General features: G+C 42.5%; 1 protein-coding gene across 1 annotated transcript in view; it reads right to left on the bottom strand.

Moving 5' to 3' along the window:
* The window catches only part of LOC142203618 (dynein axonemal heavy chain 3-like), a 927,911-nt gene that overhangs the window by 179,500 nt on the left and 735,516 nt on the right, over positions 1-12,895 (bottom strand). The window lies entirely within an intron of this gene.

Raw genomic sequence — 12,895 nt, forward strand, 5'->3', positions numbered from 1 at the left:
TATCAACTTGGTAGAGCTTTTCTCAGGGTCATACTTGAGCAGCTGGTTGTAGCAAAATGGGAGCGGCCTATCTGTGGAGTGTAGTTTATATAAAAGAATGGGGCTATAAATATCTGGAACACAATACTATGCTCTAAAATGAGTTCATGCTCCAGATCAGAGCCCTGTATTAAAGGGGAGGTGCATACATATTTTATCACCCAATCCAGCTCTGGCAGACCTGATGACTTCATTACACAAGCAACAAATTGATTTTAAAGAAGATTATACAATACTTATTTTTCAAGTGATGGTGCTACAAGGAAATTGAATATTTATTTCAGGTTTTCTAAAGGAAAATAGCTGATTAACCAAATTCCAGCAATGGCACCCATTGGTTGATCTTGTTGTTAATGGACTCATAATAAATAGAGATGATCAAACACATACAAATCTTTTAAAATGATTTAAAGGGGCTCTATTATTGGAAAAAGTCATTTTTAACTAATCACATCCTTGCATAGCCTTTAGAAAGGTTGTGGAATACACATACCTTTTGTAAATTGCCTCAGTAGTTTTTGAATGAGAATGTTTTTATTTATATGCTAATTAGCCTCTCCATGCACCCCGGAAGTCTCTTTGTGCACTGTCTTCTGTATATACAGCACAGGCTGCTGCTGACTCCTCCTCCCTGCTCTCATACACAGCATAGAGAGGAAAGCTGGCTGACAATTTCCTGTGCACCGAGAACCTAATTAGCATATGAATAAAAACAGACTTATTCAAACACTTCTGAGGCGATTTACATACAAAAAGTATGTGTGGAATAGCCTTTCTAAAGACTATGCAAGGATGTGATTAGTTAAAAATGACTTTTGCCAATGATAGAGCACCTTTAAGGTTTTAAACTTCATTTGAGATGGGGTGCATTAGAGGTTGTCCAGGTTTATTCCAATATTGAGAAAAAAGTGTTCAGTATTCTCACACCTGCAAATTTTTCCCTAGTTTAGGGAGCTCGGTTAGGTGTCTTTTTTGTGAGGCCCAGTTCACATCTGCTTTCGGGCCATTCCGTTCACCTATCCAAATGAAATATGTGGAGAGAAAAATCCTGCAAGCTGTACTATTACTAATCTATCATTAATACAAATATGTGCTGACGTACTTACTTCTGATCAAGATAGGCCAAAATGAGTGGCATGAAATAAACTGTTGTGGAGACAAAAGTTTTTTTGTGTTACAGCATCCAAAGACTTTTAGATTGCACCACTCACCTTGAAATATCTCAAACTAAGAGGAAAGGTAAAAGAAAACCAAAACCATCCAAAATAAACATGTTAAAAAAACCTCTGAAATCAAAATGGATAATTTGTCATTGAAAATATTCGGTTAAACCGCATCACATTACATTGTATTTTTTTCCCAGACAGAAGTTGTTGAAAATTTTACCTTGATCAGAGATAATCTACAAGATCAAACATCAAATATTTTGGCTCGTTAACTAAACTGTGATATGATGAAGAAAATGCACTACATAAGTAAACATGTTAAAATATTAAGCAGTCTCTGGAACAGTTTGACATTATTCCGCCTGTCACATTCTCCCAAAGCTTAAAAAATTCAGGTTTGAAGCAAAGTGTTGGAGTGAAAAGAGTTAGAGAGCATTGATGTTTAAGTTAAAGAAAGACAAGATGTCACCTAAAAGATAAGAAAAAGATATAGCAAACCCCTACACTCTTTCATCTTACAAACTCTGCTGACTGAAAGAGAAGCCATAAAATTTATTCTACAAATTCAGTGCTTGAGAGAAAACACAATCTATCTTCTTACAGTTGGAGAAAGATTTGTTGGGTAAAATGTAAGGAAACAGTAGTAGTCTTGAGAAGGATAAAGCAACTGCAGTTTTATGTGACAGAAACCCATAAGAAAAAGAATCCACCTATACATTTAGACAAAGAACAAATGGTTTACCATAGTCCTCAAGACTACTAAAGTGCTTATAGAATAAAAAGAAACAATCCTATCTACGCTAGTTGTCATTCACCTTTACTACAACAGTACAACAGTTTTGGGTTTTTTTTGCACACTATAATGGTGTCAGGAAAATTGTAACGTTACAGGACAACCTGATATAATTATGGCAACATCAGTAAAATAATGGCAAAACATGACCTTCAAGAATGATTTCAGACTTTTTTTTTTTTTTTTTTTACCATGATAATGACCTTAAAAATATTTCCACTTTTGGAAACCACTTACTGCCACTCCTAAACTACTACTTTCTTTAACACTTGTTACTGATCTGCTGTTAAAGTGTGCATTATTAATCTACATGACTCTTGAACAGTGGTTCTCAACTTGTGGTTTGTGTACCTCAGTGGGTATGGTGTGCTGTTTTAGTGGGTATGTACCATTGTTGGCAAAACTTGCTCTTAAGTGGTAAATTTAGTGAGTGTCTGAGACCCTGTGGGCTAGTGCAACCCATGCTCCCCACCATCTACAAATAATGAAGCATAGTGGCTGCGGAGCAGAGGCAGGCATAAGAAGACATCAGGTCAGGGTTAAGGGAATAGTCTTCTGTACAGCAGCGGGTAGTCTGTGCTGAATAGACAGATAGCTTCTGATTTGTGCAAAACTGGTTAAAAGCCGAAAGACTTTTGCTAGGATTGAGCGATCGGGATGGGAAAAGATCGGATCCCAATTGGCAATCGAGTAAATTTCATGATCACAATCGGGTTCCGATCCTAAAAAAGATCGGGAATGGAATTCCGATCCCTATCGCTCAACTTACCTGCACAGAAGCGCTGCCGATGCCACTCCCTGTTGTCCTCAGTCCAGTCCTCTCTCATTCACAGGCCTGCAGGCTAGTGTTACAGATGCTGGGAGAAGGCTGGGCATGTGGCTTAGTAAAGTGTACGCCCTGTACCCGCCCACACAATCCTAAGCCACAACAAGCCCCGCCTACTCCCAGCATCAGGAACACTAGCTTGGGAGGCGGTGGCGCGCTTGGTGCTCTGCAGGCCTGTGAATGAGAGAGGACCGAGAACAACGGGGAGCAGCAGCGGCAGTGGCAGTGATTCTATGCAGGTAAGTGGAGGGGACTAAGTAGCCAGGGGATTTATTAATCACTACACAGTGTGGAGTCCAAAATTTGAAGCCTTCAATTTTTGGACTCCACACTGTGTAGTGAACAGGATCGTTTTTAAAATCCAATTTTCTATCATTAAAAAATCCCATTGACTTGCATTAGGATCGGAATTGTTATTGGGATCAGATGGAAAATGATTGGAAATCGGATTTTTAAAACGATTCTGACATCTCAAGATTGGCTCAACCCTAACTTTTACCTTTACGTGTGTGCCTGCCACAGCTCACCCATAATCAACAGTGTCCATTGCAGGTACTCGGTTGGAACTTTTTTCACAAAGGGGTATTTGGCTTGAAAAGGCTGCTCTACAACAATGGCACATTGATAACTAAGGTCCCATAAAAGTGACCTCTTTCTACATTTATATGAGACTATACTGTGATTTACTTTATTAATGTGCTATTCTTCTAGATCCTAAATGTTACAATGGATTTTTTGGAAATCAACAGGTCAGTGCAACAGAAGTCTTGAAAATATGGAATAAATGTGCCATTTTACTAATCCAAGTATAAATCTGTGATTCTTCTGCATTTCCAAGTGTCAATCTGTAGGTAGTCTAAAAATCCATTGGTCTATGGGATAAAATTAAATCTCAATTGAGTGAATAAACAGTGTTGTGATCCTGGGGTTTTGTTATTCTAGACCCCATGATTATATCCATTTGTGCTAGGCTGTACACAATATTTAATAGTCTGCCTTGTATCATAATTTAAGCGGTTAATTTTTTTTTTTTTTTTTTGCCTTATCAAACAGCTTAAATGATTAAGATAGTGTCAGATGGTTTAAGAAATATGCTTTATGATAAGAAGTTTCAAAACAAGTCATATGTGTGGATTAATTGCAATAACTTTGATATCTAGAAGGCTCAAGTTACCATATAGTACAAAGCTGTTAATCATGCCTACTTTTCATTAAAGCCATTAAAACCAACTTGTGAAGTATTTTTGTGTCTTTCATATTTCTAACATTAGACCCCACGGTGAAATGTAAAATATCATAACCACAAAGGCACAACAAAGACAATAAAAAAGCAAAAGGAGCAAGACATGAAAGAGACCTAAAAAGGAAATATTAAAGCAAGCAGTACAAAGCTTCTGATACTTAAAAAGATTTTCTAACTAATAAACTTGTGCTAATATGGGCTGGAAAGTAAGGGATGTGCTTACGGATGATGACTGTGCGTAGATAAGGTGAATCAACTAAGCCATGAAACATAAATATATGATTTCTTCAACACGTTCCTTAACTACATTATTCACTAGCATTATTAAAAAGTTCTGTTTCTAAGTGATTGATCAAAAAGAATATAAAATATGGCTATATGGGTCAATAACTGTATCAAAATTCATAACGCTTTATTATTTATGGACCATTCTGAATGTGCCCTCACACCACCCCTGAAACGTTACCTACAAATATCAGGGAAGCCAATGGATAATGTGATATAGTCATTAAAAGACCAATTATTCATTTCTTTTTATCTAGTTATCTAATAATAATTGCCAAACCATGGTAACAGTGTAGATATCATTAATGTGGTCACATAGACAAAGGTACAATACCGGTTGTGCAAATTATACAGTAGGTTACCAATACATATCCTAATATGGAGCCAGGTGTCAACTAACTGATAACCAATTCTGTTCCATTTATACATTGTTTAATAAATGTACTGCAAACACCTTCATGCCTACTACTCCAGGGATCTGAAGGTCCGTCCCCAGTGCACCAACTGCTTCAAATGCATGAGACATCAAAGCTGTTTCTCTCCAAATCTATATAAGTGGCATACATAACAAAGGTATATTATTTTTCACTGTAATGGGCTCTGTAACATTGTATCAACAGTTGAACATGCTTGGAGAAGGTGATAGACTCCCTTTAAGGGCGGTGATAAGGGTGCAGAAAAAGGAAAAAAAAAACCCAGACCATCCTGTCCTGAAAGACATAAGACATCATAATGGAAAGTTCATTTTGGCTTTTGTTAACGGGCCACCTGTATCTATGTATTGAAATGTCTTGGACAATGGTTTCAGTGCTTGTCAAGGATCTTGACGGTGTTGTAGTGAGACAACCTTATTTTTAAGTTGTATAACTTGTCCATAAAATAAGTAATAAAAATAAGTTTCCGTAGGTAGAAAAACTTACCATAGTCCAGAAAAAGAAGCCTTTAAATAGGACCTTTCATGTCCTCTGGGCACATACGGTGTGATACACCGCTAGAAAGCCGACAGTGCACTGAATTCAGCGCACTATCGGCTTTCCCATTCTGTGCCCCTGCTGAAGAGCTATTGGTGCCAGTATCATAGCTCTTCAGTGTCAAATGACAGTCTGACAGTCAGTCACGAACGCCCAACCTCAAAGTAGTGTCTTTTGCGCTGTACTGTGAGAGGGGACGTTCATTACCTCCCAACCATGATGCTGATCAGTCAAGAACGCCCTCCCCTACTCTTGATAGTACTCTTCCATAGAGGAGTACTGGGAAGAGGGTGTTTCTCACCACTCAGCGTCATCCCTGTTGGCTTTCTAGTGGTGTATTACACCACATGTGCCCCAGGAGGTGAAAGGTCCTCTTAAAAATTAATCCCTGATCTCTGCTACAGAGCATTACAAGCATAACGTCCGAATGTAAAAGCTTTAACATATATTATTTGCTTTTCTAAAAACAAGTTACGTGGCCAAAACTACCAAGAAATAGATCATCTCTTCATTTTCCAACATGTGCAGATTTCCTACTACAAATTATTGTTTCCATTCATTTACTTGGGATTGTGTAAACGGTTTAATATTGTTCACAGATGGGTTTGCATAGAAACATCTACTGATGTATATGAGTAGAAATATAAGAACTGGCATGTTATTAGGTTAGCAGGATAATGTTGAACTCTCATTTCTCATATTAGTACATTTTCATGCAATTGACTAATGCTACAACAGATGACGCCGCATGAAAAATATTTACTCCGCTGAATAAAACAACTGATGCCATTCTAGAATCATACTATTATCTCAAGCACTAAAACCAAAATTTTTAACCCCTTCCTGCCACAGGCATTTTTTATTTTCTTTTTTGACTCCCCCCCCCCCTTCCAAAGCCCATAACTTTTTTATTTTTCTGCTCTCAGAGCCATATGAGAGCTTAATGCTTACAGGACAAATTTTTCTTCATGATGCTGTTATTAATTATTCTGTACAATTTACTGCTGGAAAAAAAATTCTAAATCGCGTGGCTTTGAAGTAAAAGTGCATTTGTACGACTTTCTTACAGGCTTCATTTTTACGGCGTTCCCTGTGCAGCCAAAGTGACATGTCACCTCTGTATTCTATGTTTCGGTACGATTCCCGGGAAAACCAAATTTATATGGCTTTAAATTCAATTTTTTTTTCTAAAAGTCACCATATTCTGACACCCATAACTTTTCTATGCTTCCCTGTAATATGAGGCTACACCATTGATTTGCAAAATGGTAATATTAAATCGCTGTGCTCTGTTAATACATGATGATATCCTGCTGGCCTTAGAAGCAGCTCATTGACATTACATGCTGTTACTTAATCGATGATCTTCAAGTATATACAGATCCTTCTTTGCCGGTGACTCTACCAGCTTTACTCCCCCTGGGACATATGTTGCATATGGATTATACACAAATGCACTTTACGTTTATTCATATTGAACCTAATTTGCCAAGTGGATGTCCAAATACTCAGTCTGTCCAGGTCTGCTTTTAACCTATGCACATCCTTCACAGACTGTTCTATACAGTTTATAAATGGCAATGGACTGCAATCTATACAATTAAACGTCTAGGTAACACGTTTATGTTTGCTACTCCTGTAGGGTATATTGGGTTCCTTTCCTTCATTACCTAGACTTCCAGTGGTACATCATTAATATGATCACCCATAAATTGATGACTCTACAGAGTCTGTGCAGGAAATTTGACAAGTGAGCTGCAGAATACAGGATGTGTCAGCCTTTGTGGCTGCTCTCGTAGATGATGTACAAACAGGATATCTAGATTAAAAACTTGCATTTCATTAAAATGGTCACTAGTGTTTCAACAGATTTTGCATAAATCAGAACTATAGGTGAATATTAGAAACTTAAATATCTTAGGCTATATGCTCATGTGTAAGGGGTATACACTGAAATTCTCAGCCCATATACACTATATACGCTTCATCCAGGTTGTCACGGTGTGTACCCCCAAAAAATCAGTGGGATATACATTCTAATTCTCAGGCTATATATGCTTCATCCAGGTTGTCACGGTGTGTACCCACAAAAAATCTGTGGGATATACATTCTAATTCTCAGGCTATATACGCTTCATCCAGGTTGTCACGGTGTGTGCCCACAAAAAATCAGTGGGATATATATTCTAATTCTCAGGCTATAGACGCTTCATCCAGGTTGACACAGTGTGTACCCCCCAAAAAGCAGTGGGATATACATTGTAATTCTCAGGCTATAGACGCTTCATCCAGGTTGTCACGGTGTGTACCCACCAAACCATCTAAAAATGCACAAGCCTACCAGTAAGGGTCGTGGGCAACGCCGGGGGCGTGAGAATGCTGCTGGGGATTAAGGTCGTGGTGAAGCCACAGGGCATTCCGTGCCTACTCCTCAGGGGCAGCAAGCATTTCGCTTCTCCACAGTCCCCCGCTTGCTGGCCACATTAAGTAGGGTGCAGGGCACAGACCTAAGTAGACCCGAGCACCAGGAACATGTGTTACAATAGCTGGCAGATAATGCTTCCACCACATTATCCACCAGCCAGTCAGCCTCTACCTCAACTCCTCCTCCTACACAACATTCTGGTCAGCCTTCCTCCCAAAATTCCCAATCTTCCCAGCAGAGTAATCCCAACTTTCCCTGCTACCAGGAGCTGTTCTCTGGTCCTTTAACTGTCCCTCTCCCTGTCCCTCTATTTCCTGATTCCACGGAGCTACCAGACGACTTTCTGTGTCCAGATGCCCAAGCACGGGAGTATCCTCCATTTCCTGTTGATTTTGTGGTGGTTGACCAGCAACCCACCCTCAGTGACGATGACAAGACATAGATGCCATCAGGGCAGCCTGTTGCCATGTGCGGTGTGCAGGAGGAGGAGGCGAGAGAGGAATTGGCAGAGGAGGTGGTGGACGATGAGGACACTGACCCGACCTGGACAGGGGGGATGTCAAGCGGGGAAAGCAGTGTCGATGTTGAGGGAAGTGCAGCACCAAAGAGGGTAGCTAGAGGCAGAGGCATGTCCAGAGGCAGAGGTCAGTTGCTTTGCCGAAGCCAGGCCACACACAGAATGGCCCAAGATGATCTCTATCATAGCCAGCCCAGAAAAACTCCCCTATCGAAGGCACATTCCTCGATGGTGTGGAGATTTTTCAAGGAATGCGTGTAGGACAAATATAGCACGGTTTGCACAATTTGCCACTCGAAACTGTGTAGGGGCTCTGAAAAGAGCAACGTTTTGACCACTTCCATGCGCCATCATTTGGAATCCAAGCACTAGGCTCAGTGGGAGAGAGCAAACACAGGACAATCGTCTTCCAGTGTTGCTGCCACTGCCTCTTCCACTGTCGCCAGTGCTGGCGCTGCAGTCCAGAGCACCAGCCAGGACACTGCAACTTCTGGCTCCACCACTTTGGGAACTTCTCCCTCATCCTCCCCTATTCCTGTCTCATTTTCTTCTCCTGAACCATCATGCACCTCCTCCCAGTAACCCACCATCTCTGAGACATTTCAGCGCAGGCAAAAATACAGCACTAACCACCCACATGCGCAAGCCTTGAACGCGTACATCTCCATACTCCTGGCCCAAGAGATGTTGGTGTTCCGGCTTGTGGAAACTCCGACCTTCCGGAACCTGATGGCAAGTGCGGCACCTCACTATGCCGTCCCTAGCCATCACTACTTCTCCCGGTGTGCCGTCCCCGCCTTGCACCAACACGTGTCACTCAACATCAGGCGGGCCCTAAGTTCCACGCTTTGAACAAAGGTCCACTTGATTACCAACGCGTGGACAAGTGCATGCAGACAAGGACTCTACATTTCACTGATGGCACACTGGGTGAATGTAGTTGAGGCTGGGACTAGATCACAAACTGGGCCGGTGTATCTAGTCTCCCCGCCTATCATTCCTGGCAGGGGCTCCTCCTCCTCCTCCGCCGCCGCCGTTAAATTAACTCCAGCTACGAGCTGGAAACGTTGCAGCACTGGCATGGGTAAACGTCAGCAGGCCGTGCTGAAGCTCATCAACTTGGGGGACAGACAGCACACTGCCTCCGAGGTGAGGGATGCCCTCCTCAATGAGACAGCAATATGGTTTGAGCCGCTGCACCTGGGCCCAGGCATTGTCGTGTCTGATAATGGCAGGAACCTGATAGCAGCTCTGGAGCTTGCCAGCCTCCAACATGTTCCATGCCTGGCCCATGTCTTTAACCTAGTGGTGCAACGTTTTTTAAAGACATACCCAAATGTGCATGAGCTACTAGTGAAAGTGCGGCGCTTGTGCGCCCACTTTCGCAAGACTACAGTAGCTGCTGCTAGCCTCAAAAAACTTCAGCAACGCCTACATCTGCCCGAACACCTGCTGTTGTGCAACATCCCCACATGCTGGAACGCAACATATCATATGTTGAGCAGAGTGGTTGAGCAGCAGAGACCTTTGATGGAGTACCATCTCCAAAACCCTAGGGTGCCACAAAGTCAGCTCCCTCAGTTTCTCAACCATGAGTGGTCATGGATGGGAGACCTATGTGAAATCCTATGGGTGTTTGAGGAGTCCACCAAGAGGGTCAGCTGTGACGACGCACTAGTGAGCGTAACAATCCCGCTCTTGTGTGTGATGCGAGAATCCCTCATTGCCATCAGGGATAACACAGATCACACTGAGGAGTCAGGGATAGCAGCAGAACTGTCACAGCAGGAGAGTAGTTCCACACACCTGTCTGCTTCACAGCGTCGTTTAATGATGGAGGAGGAGGAGGATGAAGACGTGGCAGATGATATGATTGTGACACAGGAGGCTACCGGGGAAGTTCAATGCGTCCCATTCTTGCAGCATGGATGGGGCGAAACGGAGGAGGAGGAGGAAGAGGAGGAAATGGAGAGTGACCTTTCAGGTAGGTTCAGCGAAATCATGCCAAGTAACACTCTGGCACACATGGCTGACTTCATGTTGGGGTGCTTTTCAAGTGACAAGCGCGTAGTCAAAATAATGGAGAACAACCAGTACTGGATATTTGCAATCCTTGACCCCCGGTATAAAAATAACATCTCGTCTTTTATTCTGATAGAGGGGAGGGCCAATCGCATTAATGACCGCCGCAAGCAATTGGTGCAGAACATGATGGAGATGTTTCCATCAAGTGTCGTTGGCGGCAGAGAGGACAGTTCCTCCATGAGGCGAACAAGTGCCGTCTGGTCCACACCCACAAGGGGTACACTGTCTAAGCTCTGGGACACATTAATGGCACCCCCTTGCCAAACTCACGCCACTGAGGGGTCTAGTGTCACCAGGCGGGAAAAGTATAGGCGCATGTTGCGGGAAATACCTGTCCGACCACAGCCCTGTCCTCTCCGATCCTTCTGCACCCTACACATATTGGGTGTCGAAGTTGGACTTGTGGCTTGAACTTGCCCTATACGCCTTGGAGGTGCTGTCCTGTCCTGCCGCCAGCGTGCTATCTGAAAGGGTTTTCAGCACAGCCGGTGGTATCATCATGGATAAGTGCAGCCGGCTGTCAGCTGAGAGTGCCGACCGGCTGACTTTCATCAAAATGAACAGTCACTAGATAGACCCATCATTTTCGTGCCCACCAGTGTCAAGCACCTCAACATGAACTGTCATGTCTGCGCTCAACTTCTACAATTCCTCCTCATATTCCTCTACCATCTGCGCTGCACAATTCTGATCCTTCTAGGCTCAATCCACCCTGATTTCCCCAAACTCTGCTGGTTAGAGGCTGAATCCACCATGATTTCCACAAACTCTGCTAGTTAGAGGCTGAATCCACCCTGATTTCCCCAAACTCTGCTGGTTAGAGGCTAAATCCATCCTGATTTCCCCAAACTCTGCTGGTTAGAGGCTCAATCCACCCTGATTTCCCCAAACTCTGCTAGTTAGAGGCTGAATCCACCCTGATTTCACCAAACTCTGCTGGTTAGAGGCTGAAACTACCCTGATTTCACCAAACTCTGCTGGTTAGAGGCTGAATCCACCCTGATTTCCCCAAACTCTGCTGGGTAGAGGCTGAATCCACCCTGATTTCACCAAACTCTGCTGATTAGAGGCTGAATCCACTCTGATTTCCCCAAACTCTGCTGGCTAAAGGCTGAATCCACCCTGATTTCCCCAAACTCTACTGGTTAGAGGCTGAATCCACCCTGATTTTACCAAACTCTGCTGGTTAGAGGCTGAATCCACTCTGATTTCCCCAAACTCTGCTGGCTAGAGGCTGAATCCACCCTGATTTCCCCAAACTCTGCTAGTTAGAGGCTGAATCCACCCTGATTTCACCCAACTCTCCTGGTTAGAGGCTCAACTCACTCCAAGGGCCAAAAACACTGCTGGTGCAAGGCTCAACTAAGTTAAAGGGCCTAAAACTCTGCTGGTAAGAGGCTGAAGTCACTTAAAGGGCCTCAATCTCTGCTGGTAACTCAGCTTATGGGCCTCTAACTTAATTTGGAAGGGCTTACGTTAAGGGCCAGAAAAGTGAATTTTGGAAGGTCTTTCCACATCACACACCCACCCACAATGACAGTTAAGGGTGGGTACTGTTGGATTTCCCATTGCCCATTCCATCTGTGGTTGTCATGTGCAACGTGATTTAAAGAGGTGCTTGTTAAGGTTTCATTAGAGTAAAATTTGGGTTTCTGTTTAATCAATTGGGGAGGAAAAAAGGTTTCCAGGTATTTTCCCACTTTCATAGTGGGTTTTTGAGTGTGGAAAGTGTGTAGTTGATAGGCTGTGATGTTGGGGTAAAACTGTGACTTGGGCTTGTTAGATGCCCCCAGACATGCTTCCCCTGCTGTCCAAGTTGCATTCTAGAGGTGTTTTCATCATTTACTGATGTGTCATAGTGGACTTGGTGACCCTCCTGAGTCGAACATTGGTTTTCCCCTAAACGAGTATTTTTCTCCATAGACTATAATGGGGTTCGATCGAACAGTCAAGTATTGAGCGGCTACTCGAATCGAACTTCGAACATATCACTGTTCGCTCATCTCTAGTCATATATAGACCATATATTGAAAGGTTACATATGATCAAAGTCAACTTTTGAATATAATCTTCATTTTACATTTTCACTTATGCAATTGTTAAAGGGGTGTTTCATTTTCTTCTGCAGCTTAAAATAACAAAATATGTGATAGGCCGGGCCACTGCTCTATTATAGTGACTAGTGCACAAAATTGATAAGACTGTTCATTGTAAACTAGGATTGTTGGATGGGTGCATTGCACTCTCTGCAGGCTTTGATCCATGTTTGATGTGTGAGAGATCTTGGAATTAAATAGCTGACTTACATTTTATGCACTGCATGCATATATTTTTGGTGGAATTTAGGCCTGTATTGTTCTTTTTACACATAATTTATTTAACAATATCTGTTCTATCTTGGCTGTAGCAGTTTGCAAGTGCACACCTAGTTTGTTCTCCAAACCTCATGTCTATAAATGGTAAAGTACAACTATATAGAATTAATGCAATTTGTCTACCAATATCCTGGCAGCAATTGTGGGGGTATTTTTTGTTCATTCTAAAA

The sequence above is a fragment of the Leptodactylus fuscus genome, chromosome 5 (assembly GCF_031893055.1).
Source record: "Leptodactylus fuscus isolate aLepFus1 chromosome 5, aLepFus1.hap2, whole genome shotgun sequence".
Lineage (NCBI taxonomy): Eukaryota > Metazoa > Chordata > Amphibia > Anura > Leptodactylidae > Leptodactylus > Leptodactylus fuscus.